Source organism: Microtus oregoni, unplaced genomic scaffold, assembly GCF_018167655.1.
Source record: "Microtus oregoni isolate MIOR12 unplaced genomic scaffold, Mior012 000205F_ref0000001, whole genome shotgun sequence".
Taxonomy (NCBI): Eukaryota; Metazoa; Chordata; class Mammalia; order Rodentia; family Cricetidae; genus Microtus; species Microtus oregoni.
In genome coordinates this window covers 64,634-78,367 of record NW_024544864.1, presented here as the reverse complement: position 1 = coordinate 78,367, position 13,734 = coordinate 64,634, and the positions used below count along the sequence as shown (strand labels likewise).

The window sequence follows — 13,734 nt, the reverse complement described above, 5'->3', positions numbered from 1 at the left end:
CTCAGAGAATTTACTAGCTTTAAAGCCCATACGGAGTTAACATATTAAGGGATATTTCTCCAAGTATAAAGCATATGGTGAATTTTTTTGTCTTTGCTTTTTTTTTTCAACTTGTCACCGTGTGGACCATTTTTTGTGCTCTTTGAAACAATCGTAATCATGCTCTCAATTATTGAGAGTTAACTGTGCATTGACCATGCACAGGCATTTGTATATATTAATTCTCTTTCCTTGCAACAACCCTATGAAATGAATACTAAAGATGAAGAAAGAAGAAGGGGAGGGAAAAGAGGAGGACCATTTCACAAGTTGGCCAAAATGTTTGGTCATTTTGGGGCTTTTAGTGTAACCTATACTGTTATGACATCATTTATGAGGAATTTTCTCATTACTGACCCCAAAAAGAAAATATTCATTTATTCCACAAATATTAACTGAACATCTTGTTAAGTGCCAGGCATGTGGAATTGAACACAACAGACAAGTGGTCCTGTCCTCTTGTTCGAGGAGGCTAATGGTTCCTAATCTCCACTGCGCTGCACAAAGAGGACTAGCTTGCAATTGTAGAGTGAGTCAACTGGGTAGAATGCTTAGGAGCCTAAGCCGTGATGTTGAAGATGTGCAAGCTTTGTAAGCTAAGAGGAGAGTATAGAAGATACTTGACACAGCCTGTTGAGTCTTTGCATGCATGCTCGTGGAAAGTGGCTTAATTGCCCTAGACCAGTGGTTCTCAACCTGTGGGTCCCCTTTGGGGACTACATATCAGATATTTACATTATGATTCATAACAGTAGCAAGAGTACATTTATGAAGTGGCCACAAACTAATGTTATGGTTGGAGATCCACAACATGAGGAACTGTATTAAAAAAGGGTCACAGCGTTAAGAAGATTGAGAACCATTAGCTCTCTGTGGCTTTCTTTCTTTGTTCAGTCCTTTATACCCTCCACATTTATATTTTTCTTTGTCTTTATTTTATAATTTTTGAGACCTTCATTTATCTTTCCTGTCTCCTTCTCCTCTGTCATCTCCTCCTGTGTCCCCCTCCCCCTCACCAATTATTTTTACTTCTTTGATTATTTTATTTATTGGTTCAGATTTCTTGTTTTTTATTTTATACGTATGGATATGTTGCCTGTATGTATGTCTGTGCACCACATGTATGCCTGATGCCTGCAGAAGCCAGAAGAGGGAGCCAGAGATCCTGGAACTGGAGTTACAGGTGGTTGCGAACTGCTATGTAGGTCCTAGGTATGAAGCTAGGTCCTCCACTAGAGCAGCAAGTTCCCTTAACCACTGAGCCACCTCTCCAGCCCCTTCTTCTTTAATTACTACTGTTGCATATGTAGATCGGTAGAAAGAGAGAGACAGACAGAGACTGATATACTATATGCTAACCTGATCTTGTGTGACAGGCCTATGACCACAGATAATCTGGAAGTTAAGACAGGAGATTCAAGATCTGCGCGAGTTTCAGAGATACATGTTAGGTACAAAGCTAGATGCTATGGATAAAAGGGAAAAGAAAAATGCATGTTACTTTCTTTGAAGAGCTTACATCCCAGTGGGCTCTGACCCTAGGACATAAAATGGTGAATTGAATGTGCAATATAGTCTAATGAGCAGAGGAATATTCTGGATTAAAGTTATCTTGGGTTTGCATTTTAGTTCTGTGTCTTGGCTTGCGGTGGAGTGGGGTCACTAAACACTTGCCAGGTCCTTTTCTGTAAGGGAAGGGCATTTTACAAGGTTGCTTTGACTTTTAAGTGAGGTCAGATATATAAAACTTCTAGAAGACTAGAACATACTGGAAGCCCAATTCTTGTCTTTTTGTCTTCTTTTCCCCTCTAACTCTTTACTTCACAATGCAAGATAAAATACATGCCCCCAAACAGCTTGTTTCTCATCTAAGTGATTTTACTGACAGGAGACGCAAGAATGAGATTGCATGCCACCCTGGATGATGGACTGAACTCGGATGGAGATAAACTCCCTTGGAGAAACTGTGAATGAGGCTAGAGGGATTAATGGCTCCATGCAGCTTTCTTGCTCTGGAGAAACATTGTGTATTTGTCATCCTTAATGGTCAAGAGTACTAAGTAGAACCATGAAAATGTACTTAACTGTTATGGCATTTTTTTTAATTGCCAAGAAAAGACATCTGGTACTGGCTTTATAAAAAGCTTATACCTTCCCATCTCTCTCTCTCTCTCTCTCTCTCTCTCTCTCTCTCTCTCTCTCTCTCTCTCTCTCTCTCTCTCTCTCTCTCTCCCTCACACACACACACACACATACACACACGATATAGTACTTAGAAAACTCCCACAAGTCAAATGCAGCTCATATATAAACTTGATGAGCAAATACCCTAGTGACTTGTCCCACTGCTATAATAAAAAGAGAAAAAGCAATTCTTAAATACTGAAGTAACATATATACCAACAGTACCCCTGTATTAAAACAGACATTTAACTTACAACATATTTAATAATGTACTCATTCATTCATTTTACTCCAATATTTGAACACCTTTTATGTATCAGCCCCTCTATTGCTTTCTTCATGGTAATTGTTAAAGTGTGTGAAACCACACGAGACCCATCTTCTAATGCTTGAAGAAAATAATCTGAAGGCCTAGTTTTAGCCTTCTCAAAACAATCCTTTCCCGTGTGAAGGTGTTTGAGTGAGCAGAATATTTTCTTGTGTTCTGCTCGTATTCACCACTTCATAACTGGTAGACACTTGTGAAGAATACTGCCTTGGAGCCAGGAAAATAAAGAGACAATTTTATAGTTTGTATTTCTGGCTTTCGCCTGGCTTTCAGAACTTGTACATGTTTCATTAGCCGGCTCTACTGATTTATTTTATGTCTGTTTTCAGCAGCGGAATGAATAGCATGGTCCAGATCCTGATGCATTTGAACGAGTGTAAAAATTAGTCAAACACACTTCTTTCTCTCTTCTCCCTTTTTATTTCACTTAGGGACCGCTGCCTAAACATTGGTGCCACCCACATTCAGGTCACGTCTTAACCAGTCAGTTAGTCCTCTTCAGACATACCCAAAGGCATAGTTCATTTAATGCTCTAGGCGTTTCTTAATCCAGTCAGGTTGACCATCAGATTTAACCATCACAATGGTAAATTAATTTTAACTAATGGCGAATCTCCAGGTCTGTAACTGACAGGCTCATTGATAGATATAGTGTAGGAATTAGGAGTGTAACTGCATATGAAATTATCAAATGTGGAAAGTATCTCTGAAGATAATTAGTCAATAAATACTTTAGAAAGTAGAAAACAGCAAGGGTTACCATAGACAGTTCAAATACACTTTGGTGTGGCTAGTCTGTTCTTAATATAGGGTATCACTGTGTAGTGCTGGCTGGTTTGGTGTGCACTATGTAGACCAGGCTGCCCTTGACCTCACAGAGATTAGCCTGCCTCTCCCTCTGCATGATATAATTAAAGGCATAGGTAACCCCACCTTCCCACTTTGAGAAATCTGTTAACTGAAAAAAAAATGCAGTCTATGGCATAGGGACCAGATCCTCATGTATGTTAGACAAATACTTTCCCACTGAGTTTAAATACCAAACCCTTGTTAAGTGAATCTTATTGAATTTTCTTTCTTTTAATACCTTACTGTATTAGACCGCAGAATAAAGTAAACAGTGTAATATGGAGAAAAGTTACTCTATTCTTATTTTTACATCTGAACTATTTATTTTTTGAGACAGCTTTTGTTGTTACACACTATCCAAGAACAAAAGATAGTAAAAAGAAGGGAAGAAGAAAGAGAGGAAGGGGAGAAATAGCATATTTGCAGACAGACTAAGGCTCGTATAAACCAGGAATCGACTCCTCCTTGCTTAGTAACCTCGGGTTATAATTAACCCGTGCTTGTATTAGTGACCTAATGCAATGATGAGACTAGGGAATAGTGCCAAACTCAATTTTTTAAAAACTTCCTCAGCAATGTACACTTAATGATAGAAAATTCTTTAGCCTGAAGACATGTGTGCCCTCTATTCATGTTATTTATAAAGATTAGCTTTACACTCCTTTCTCATCGGCAGTGAAAATACCTCTCATAGAGTGTGTTATTACATTTAGTCTTCAATAGCCGTCTCTCCTTCGTACTATGAAATGGGCTATATCACGGCTATCTTTATAGATTAAGTTTAGATTCCTTGGACAATATTTTACTTTTGAAAGTCAAAACTCCTGACAGAGGATGAGACTTACTCATTGGAGCTACTTATCGAAGTGAAAATATAGATGATGAGAAACCTGAGCAGTGTTCCTGTCTGCTCAGTAATCAGTGCCCCTACTATCTAGGCCTACATAGCGCTCCACTTCGGAAGAGTTAAGGGGACCATTTTCTCTGCAAATAAGGGCAATTTTGGTTCCTTTCTGTTTTTATCTCCTGAATGCAATCAACTGAAGGAATGTTTTCCCAGATCTCATCTCAGTAAGTGCCACTTCCCCCTATCGCTTGTTCTTCCCACTTCCCTACTGCCCCCTCCCCCCATATTTAGCTTTAGATAGCATGAGTTTCAGGATTTACCCGAGAAATCTTCAAATTAATAGCCTTGGCTCAGTTGAGTCCCCCTACCTACAATTGCAGAAGGCAGAAATTCCTCCAGCTTTTGCCTTTGTGAGATAGAAATTTCAATTAGGGAGTCATGTAGACCAAGAGAAAAATGAACCACCTCACCAAATTAACACTGGGATTAGAATAGTTAACTGTGGGGTTTGACTGCACTACCCTGCTAACACCTAGATGAAGAGCAAATGCCTTAGCGAGTGTTCTTCAGATACCCACGCAGGTAAGGCAAGTGTCGGAATCTTTGTTCTTTTTCTGGATCGTTTGTACTAGGTGAGCCCAATTTTACTCTTTAATCGCACTGATATTTAATGTCTTGTAACGGGGGGCCAGCAAGATAGCTCAGTGGATGAAAACACTTGTTCAAGCCTTACAACTTGAGAGTCCACAGTGGATCCAAAGAACCAACTCCTGAAAGTAGGCTCTCTGACCTCACGTGTATGCCCACACTCATACGGCCAAGACGGTGCCATCTTATTGCCCACCTTCATCTCCGTTTCTTTGGAGTCCTTCCCTCCTGAGTCTTCTCAGCCCTGGGTATACACTCCGTTTGCCTCTCTTAGCATGTCTCCTAGAAACATGGAGGATGACCAACAGTGTGGAGACGACCACTTGAACTGTATCTTGTAGCTGATGCCTTAGTTCACTTCGATCCCTCCCTAGCATCTCCTGTTGCCCCTTTGTGACATACCTGGGCAGGCCGGACCTCACTCCAGATGTCAGTTCCAAGAACGAGCTGTTATCTTCTCTGCCTGACAGTTTAACGTGGTTGCTTTTCTCTATGGGAAATCTGTATTCATCTTGTGCCTGGGCTGACTTGGGCTCTCCATAATGGCTTCCCTCATTAGAAAACAAACTCCCTGAGATCTGCGGAGGGCTAATTACAGAGAGGGTGCCTTTGCTCTGAGCTTTGCAACCTTACTTTGCATTTCAACTGAGAAATTATATACACACGCACGCACTGTGAATTCTCTCTCTCCTTCTGATTTCCAGTGAGCAGCCAAACCTTCTTATGTTTCGAATGTCTTGCCAGGATGTCTCGGAGAATTGGAAAGGCGGAAGTGTGGATAGGCAACGCCTCTAGTTCTCAGAGACTTGTGTCCTTGTCTTGAAACTTTATAGGTTCTTCGAAAAGTGGAGTAAGCATCCAAACTGCCTAGGCTCCCCCAAAGCCAGTACGTGCAGAAGGATCAAAAACCCACTGCGATTGTTCTTGAGTTCTCAGTATTCCTCATTGTCCGCTATGTTCAGCTAGTCCGGATTTATCCCATGCTTTTTCAGACCTAGGCCAGCTGGCCTTGGTGAGTTCCCGATAGAACATCCCCATTGTCTCAGTGTGTGGGTGCCTGGATAGAGGTGGGCGGTCCTTGGGCTTCCCACAGGTCAGGGAACCCTGATTGCTCTTCGAGCAGATGAGGGAGGGGGACTTGATCGGGGTAGGGGGAGGGAAATGGGAAGCGGTTGCAGGGAGGAGGCAGAAATCCTTAATAAATAAATAAATTAAAAAAATAAAAAAAAGAAAGAATAAGAAAATATTAAACTGAAACGAAAAAGCCCCCCAAAAAAAGAAAAAAGAAAAGTGGAGTAAGGAGAAATTTTCAGTTTTAAAGTTTATTTTAGTTCGTGTGTGTGTGTCTACATGTGGTGTATGCACATGAGTGTAGTGGAACACCCACGCACATGCAAATGTTTAACATCCTCCTCTATTGCTTTCTGCCATATTGCCCTAAGACAGGCTTTCTCACTGAATCAGAAGCTCACCGTTTCACTGAGGCTGGCTGGCCAGTCAGCTCCCATGACCCACCTGTCTCTGTTCTCCAATTCTGGGCGTTCCAGGCATTTACAGTCATCCTTGGCTTTTTACATGGGTACTGGATTTAAATTCAGATCCCCATGCTTACTGAGCAAGCACGCTTACCTACTGAACCATCATCTCCCCAGCCCTGGCCTTTTATTTTCTTCTCCGCTAGATTAAAGGGCCAAACTGTGGCATATCAACAGGTAAGGATGAATGAAAGAGATTTTAACCCCCATTTCACGACACATACTGCAAAGTACTTTTCAAAAATAGGTTCATAAGATAGCCTATGTTCTTCTGTGATCAAGGAAAGGCCAGAGAGGATACGGGACCCTGCTTTTATATTTCTGGTGTTTAAAAACTGCTCTCTTTTGAGGATTTCGGGGTGAGGATGGCTGTCTAGAGCTGTCAACTATCAAGTTGGTTTACATAGCGAGAGGAAATGGTCTTCGATCATCAAAGGAATTAAGGAAAGACTTCCATGTCATAGTATGTGTATATTCTCTCTCTCTCCTTACCTCCCTCCCTCCCTCTCTCCCTCCCTCCCTCTCTCTCTCTCTCTCTCTCTCTCTCTCTCTCTCTCTCTCTCTCTCTCTCTTTCTCTCTCTCTTTCACACACACACACACACACACACACACACACACACACGTTCATCTCATTCCAGCGGCATGAGAACAGACCAATGGAAGGGAGCAGATACTATACATAGCTCCTACGCTCTTGTTTTAAAATAGACTATTTATTTTTTGATGTTTGGACTTATTTTTAGGTTTATAGTGTGGCTTTTATCCAAAGAACCCGAGGCAGAATGCAAGCTGTTTTAAATATAGGACTGCTGATAAAAGCAGCAGTGTGGGAACCCTGAGATGCAAATCACTAGAAAAGCGATTGTCGAGCATGTGTGAGAACCTATCTTCTATCCTCTGTACCCCCCAAAAAAGAACTACAGGGAAGAAAATCTATATGACAGAATACAGTGCCAAGAGGAAGGGAGGACGAGGGGAAAGTAAACGCTGGAAGATGGAAATGGCATTTGTGGCTTGACTTGGGTTTTCAAGCCATTTGGTTCAGAGCTCCCTCAGTAAGTAGTAAGTCATCTTAAGACTCGCCCAGTAGCCCACCATGATGCTTTGAGGCTTAGAGATGCAGGTACACCCTTTAAGTCTCCAATTCTCTCATCTCAATGCTACTTCGTCCTTTTCTTTCTGTTCTTCAGGATGCTGTTTATGAAAGGCTGGATGGGGGAGAGGAGCAAATACAATTATTTTTTTAATTTGGTTTATTGCTAGCTTTTGCCACAATTCTTAGTCCCCCTCAAACATCCTTGGATTTCATTTTCATGAATTCTCCAGGAAACACCATCAGCATACTCCATTCATCCCAGAATGAAAGCATTGTTGCATCCAGCTGTTTGCTAGTGTAGCAGTTACATGTTTGACTTCATTCTAGATAGCTAAGTCAACACTGTTTATTAAAAGAAATCTTTGAAAGACAGATGCATTACACAGAAAATTACTTAATTCACTATGACATGAAATATTATTGATGGCTTCTAAGGATTTTTAAAAAATCCTGATAGAGCAAGACAGATATGTTTGGGGTGTACCCATGTTTAATGATCCGTCTAAGGATTAGATTGCTATATTTTTCATCATAGATTTATCTTAAAAATTGTCCTTAGCGACAGCTATTTATCAGGACCCACTCCAAGATGATGTAGTGACATTTATTCCTTAAGATTATGGTGCTACACACAGTAAGTAGCTTTACCTTCAAAATTGGATGAGAGAAAAATGGTTCAGCTTGCTTACTAATGGCTTCATACAATGTACCTCATTTAGAATGGGCTGCATTCGGCTGGCTCTCATGTCTTACATACTGGGAGGAGACACCTTCATATAGTGTATGGCGATGCCTGTAGATCGTCTGTTGAAGGTCCTCAATTGCTGTTAATGCAATTAGTCAAGGCATCTTTTGATCCCAGGGGTATGACTCAGGGACAGAGCAAGAATTTGTCTAGCATGTGGAAGACTCTGGATTCTGTCCTCTGCACATAAAGAAAGAAAGAAAGAAAAGGAACACATCCATAAAACAGCTTGTACAGACATTTACTAGGCCTGCATGTAGCAGCTCCCCTTGATGACCCATTTCTGAGGAACAGCATGGCCTGCCTCCACTCCTTTTTATCTTATCTCTTCTGCAAAACATGAAAATCCCTGTCCTTGGCCTGGGTGGTAGTCCTCAGTCAGGACAGAAGCCAGAATGAGGCTAGTTGCCAGTTCGATGTAGTTGCTTAACCTTTATGGAAAAGGAAAAAGATGATTAAAATCAGTCATGATTTCTCAATTTCTCAAGCCAGTGAATTTTATCCTTTTATATGAGGCTGGCTTCGATCCTTGGGTTTGTCTCCTTTATAGTGTACTTGCATTTCTCTGTGAAGGAATTTTTTTTTTTCCATTTGTAGCTCAGATGTCAGAGGAGCTTCCTCCTGTTTGCCCTCTAATCTTAGTAAAGTCATGTGGAGCTTTAAAACATTACCAAATGAGCTCTTCTTGTTTAGTCTTAGTTTTGTGTTGAGGCAGGGTCTTGCATGGCTCAGGCTGGCATAAACTTCCTATGTAGCCAAGGATGGCCCTGGAAGTATGATCCTCCTGCTTCTTCCACCAGTGTGCTAGGGTTACAGTGTGTGCGCCACTATGACTGATTTATGCGGTAGTAGGGATTGAACACGGGACTTCCTGCATACTAAGCAAATGCCCTACCATCCACATTATAACCTCAGCCCACTTCTAGGTTTGAAGTACTTCTTCATGGCTGTCCTTGCTTCTAGGTGCAATTGGTTCTGGAAGCAGCTTGGACCAGTCTGTGTTCACAGGAGCCAGACAAATGTGTTCTCATTTGAGGTAGAGAAGCTCATTTGAGGTAGCTTGGGGTTAGAGTAGCATATACCAGGTTCTGCTCTGTAAATATACATACTAAGAAGCTCATTTCCAAAACCTATTGTGAAATACTAAGACAAGGACTGTCCTAGCAGGGTTAGAATTAGAAAGCTGTTGGACTGGCCTACCCCTGTTTATCCTAACTCAGTGTTACCTCTTTGGAGAACCGAATCCTCCTGTCCCTTGCGGTAGTGTCTCAGCATCTACCAGTACAGAGATCTTTTACATGTCTGTGTCTGATTTCTCACTATCTTCTTAAAGAAACGATCAAATCTTCTTTCATTTGTGTCAATGCTCCATTGTACCCAGTGCAGACTCTCAACGCATGTTTACTGAATTCAAAAGGTGAAGCAACACAGAGCCATGTGAGTTATAGGCTTGAGGGCTGGACATCGTGTCTGCCCCCTTGGAACACTTGTGTACCTTGAGCAAGGCACTTGAACTTTCTCTTTTCTCATTTCCTTCCTCCGAGCGGTGGTAGAAACAGCCCCTTCTCTGCCTGCCTTGAAGGGGTTGTTGTGAGCCCCCAGTAAGGTCATGCACATGAGATAGTTTTGGAAATTGGAAGCACCTTTCATTTACTAGATTTCAATGCGGGAGAGTAGGGCAGATCCAGGGAAAGCTCTGCCCCGAATAAATGGAGCTGCCCGCCAGATGATGAACACCGCATTACCAGATTCGCCGTGCAAGCACGGACACTTTTAGCAGCCTCCTGAGCATATCTTTCTCTCTCTCTCTCTCTCTCTCTCTCTCTCTCTCTCTCTCTCTCTCTCTCTCTCTCTCCCCCCCCCCATCTCTAGAAATTCTTTCCTTTAAGCAAATCTACCTGGCTCCGCAGAGTCTATTTTTATCCAAGTCTGCCCATGGTGTTGAATAAACCAGTTGGCCCTGAATTAGGAGCTACTTTGAGAGACTGGCAGCATCAGTTTAAATTAACAAAAAGTCTGAGTGACAGCTCGTTTTGAAGGGAAAGCACTTATATTCCTTTCAAACCCATGTAATCATAGTGCTGGGGAATTGAACTTGAAGTGCGTATGAGATAATGGAATAAACAGATGAGAATCATTGATAATGAAGCCATTGTTGTGTCAGTGCTCCGCTGAAGACCATCATTCTCAGACTGATTAGCATGCCCCTGGGAAGCCTATTTATTTAACATATTATTCTTCTTTCCATCATAAATACAAAATTTCCCATTTTAAAAATCCTCATGCATGGATACTGATAGCCCAACATTTCCCAGTGCCAGTGGATAGCAACTGGCAGCAATGCTCTGGGCTTTGGTTATTAAAATAGAAAAATAAGAAAATAATTTGGGGGCTGATTTTGATCCTCACCACTGTATAAATTGAGTGTGGTAACACACACCTGTATTTTCGGCACAGGGGTGGGGGTGGAGTAGAACCAGGAATGTTAGATGTCCAGGGTCATCCTTAGCTACATAACAAGTTTGAGGCTACCCTGGGCCATGTAAGACCCTGTCTCAAAACAGAGATATTCACTCTGAACAATAAATGTCTCTGGCCCTAACAATGATAAATTTACTAGTCTAGCTCACCTGGGACTTTGCAATTTTTACATAGGAATTCTCAAGTCCCAGGAATTCCCTCAGTTTTGGGAAAATTCCCAATAGCTGGTCACCTCTGGGTCCTATGTGTGCCATTCCCATGGGGATTTGCCTTGGACTGATGAGGGAGTCAAAGGAATCGGAGCTTCCTCGTTCCCCCTTTAACTCCTGCCCTTCTGCCTGAAGTATCCCAAGCCCTGCTGTCTTTGCTCCTCCATCCTATCCAAGTTTGACACCTCACAAAGCAGGACTCAGCCAGTGTGCTCGCCAGGTACTGGGCTCGGTGCTTTGCGGGCATTCATTCTCACAACAGCCTTGGTGGTGGACCGTGTCGTTTCCCCTCACTCATCATCTTCCCATCTGTGCTGGTAACACTGAGGACAATATTAGCAGAGGCCGCCGCACTAAGAAGGCAGATGGAATTCGGAGCCAGCCAGTCCACTATTCACCTCTGGCCCACAGATGCTTGGCTCCTCTTCTTTGGGGTTCAGAATTTGTCTGTCGTTTTCCTATTTCTGATCGAACCTCTAGCCTAGATTTGCTTTTTTTTTGCTAGTCCACCCTACCTAGAACGAGTACTCAATGCTAAATCTAGTCCTTTCCTTACCCCTGACCTCACCCTTAGGTCCAAACAAGGGCACCAGGCCTTTCCAGTCTCTCCAGCTATGTTGTGGGTTTTTTTCCTGCCTGTGAGAGCTCGTTGTCCCAGCGCTACCCCAGTGTCTCGCTAGAGGGCGTCCTTTGCTTGCCTCTGAGGCTAGTCCTCCATTCAATCAAGTAACTTTGTTTTCTTCCTTTATTTCTTTGTTCGTTTGTTTTGTGAGATGGAGCCTAGATGGTTTTGAACTCTCTGTATAGCTTAGGAAGATCTCGAACTCCTGATTCTCCTGCCTCTACCACCCAAGTGCTGGGATTGCAGGTATGTGCCACCACACACAGCTCACATTGCTCTTCAAATGAAAACCACTGAATCCCCTGTAGATCTTTGGAGCCTGTGCAAAGAGACCCTTGACTCTAGGCTAAGAATCTGATTTGCATCCTACCTCTATGGTGAATGTGTATCGCCTTCAAAAAGTCATTGCCCTTTTATTTATAACATGAAGAAATGCGAGAAAACCACTTCTAACTCTTTCCATTTCTGCCAGGCTGTGACAGTCTAAGATTTGGGAGGAAAGTGGGACTGTCATGCAGCCACCTGGGTGACTTTGAATTTCCACTTCTGTCCTTGATGGCTTCCCAAAGAGTCCACAGTGAAAGTGATTCAGATAGAGCCTTGAGGTATAGTCACTCTCATTAGGAGAGCCATGAGCTCTTCATTTCAGTCCTCGGCAGCTGACAGGCAGGGGAGCAGGCAACCCGACTGTCTGAGGCGGCAGAGTCATTCTCGGGTTCTGATCCTGGAGCGTTCAGGGTGAGAGTCACGTCATTAAATCTTAAAGAAAAATGCCTCCCTCAGAGCCCCATACAGCTCTGGCAGGGCTTCTGAGTGAAAGAAATAGAATTCAGTGACTGTTGCTCCAAATAATACTTGCCACAACTACCCAGAATGGAAATTAGACACCCGCCCTCTAGCCACAGAGCTAGATCCGGGATGGGAGAGATACATCTAGAAAGATGCCAGGGCCTGAAGGGCAGGTAAGAGCTGAGGAATACAAAGTGGCCTAGCAGCCAGAGGGAGGAAGACAATTATCACTCTTTCCAGAAATCTCTAGGCTACGGAGCTTATGTGGTTTTGGACCCAGTTGTCCTGTGTGAACTGCTGTGAGCTTTTATTAAGTATTTATGTGGTGGTTTGTATTTTACCAAGTGCTTTACAATCACTTTTATTTGGCTGTGTGAAGTTGTCCTGGCCTCCCATCTGTTTTATGCGCTGGAGAGTCATCCTGCTGCTGTTTGCTCAGCGCCTCCACGCACCCAGCCTCACACAATGGGTGGCTTGTTCTAGTGGGGCAGCAGGTGCAAACTGCCCAGGACACCTGAGCAACTCGGGTATGGTTCCCACTGGTGGTTCAGTCCGCTTGCCTCTGTTATTCTTTCGTTTGTCATTGATGGCTGGTGACTGGGAAGTGCCAGCACCAGGCCCAGGCCTGTGAAGGGTGGTGCTAGCCTGACCTGGAGCCACTGCAGATGACAAGGCCTTTGTCTGGACTAGTCGTCACCGTCACCACTACCGATGCTCACTCTTCCACCAGATGAAGACTCACTGAGTGCTCCTTTTTCCTTGCTGCTTCCCCACCTCTTGAGGCACGCTGCCTTAGTTAGGGTCTCTTCTATCACTGTGAAGAGGCACCATGACCACAGCAACACTCAGAAAGAAAACATTTCATTGTGGTGGCTGGCTTATAGTTTCAGAGGTTTAGTCCATTATCATCATGGCAGGGAGCATGGCAGCATGCAGGCAGATGTGGTGCTGGAGCTGGGGGTGCTATATCTTACAGGCCACAGGAAGTCGACTGACTGTCACACTGAGAGAAGCTTGAGCAAAAGAGACCTCAAAGCTCCCCAACCCTCCGTGACACACTTCCTTCAACAAGGCCATACCTCCTAGTAGTTAGTGCCTCTCCCTATGAGACTGTGGGGGCCAATGACATTAAACTACCACACACACTGTTCCAGTCCACTAGGTTTGTCTTCCGGTAGTTCACAATGTAAACACTGAAATTCCACAGTCCCAAATGCTTTAGGATCAAGAACTTCCTGGTGGGTTGATATGATGTCACAGTTGAGAAAATTCCATGGCTCACCTCATGTGACGGGTCACAGTCAAAATGCAGGTACATTATTACATGTATTTCATATCTCTAGGTAGCTTTCATTGTGTGG

General features: G+C 43.1%; 1 protein-coding gene across 1 annotated transcript in view; it reads left to right on the top strand.

The window, feature by feature from the left end:
- The window catches only part of LOC121445555 (glypican-3), a gene marked incomplete at its 3' end in the record, with an annotated part of 312,437 nt that overhangs the window by 243,834 nt on the left and 54,869 nt on the right, over positions 1–13,734 (top strand). The window lies entirely within an intron of this gene.